Raw genomic sequence first — 604 nt, forward strand, 5'->3', positions numbered from 1 at the left:
GCACACACACACAAATATATATATAAATATAAATATAAATATATTAGTTTATTTTTTATTATTTATATTATATAATTTATTATTTATATTTTATATTAAATAACGAGAGATTCTGTCTCTCTTTCTCTGTCTCTTTTTTTCTCTATAGAGACAAACATATCCTCCACTATGCCGCTAGGCAACAGTACGCACACACAGACAAATATATATATAAATATATAAATATATAAATATAAATATATTAGTTTATTTTTTATTATTTATTTAATTTATTATTTATATTTTGTTTTATATAGCGACAGATTCTGTCTCTTTTTTTCTGTATAGAGAGACAAACATATCCTCTACTATGCCGCTAGGCAACGCTACACACAAACACAAACATATATAAATATATAAATATAAATATATAAATATAAATATATAAACATAAATATATAAATATAAATATATAAATATAAATATATAAATATATTTTTTATATAATTTATTATTTATATTTTATATTATATAACGAGAGATTCTGTCTCCTCAACTATGCCGCTAGGCAAAACTACACCCAAACACAAACATATATAAATATAAATATAAATATAAATATAAA

This window comes from Eimeria mitis, genomic scaffold (assembly GCF_000499745.2).
Source record: "Eimeria mitis Houghton genomic scaffold, Emh_scaff4486, whole genome shotgun sequence".
Taxonomy (NCBI): domain Eukaryota; phylum Apicomplexa; class Conoidasida; order Eucoccidiorida; family Eimeriidae; genus Eimeria; species Eimeria mitis.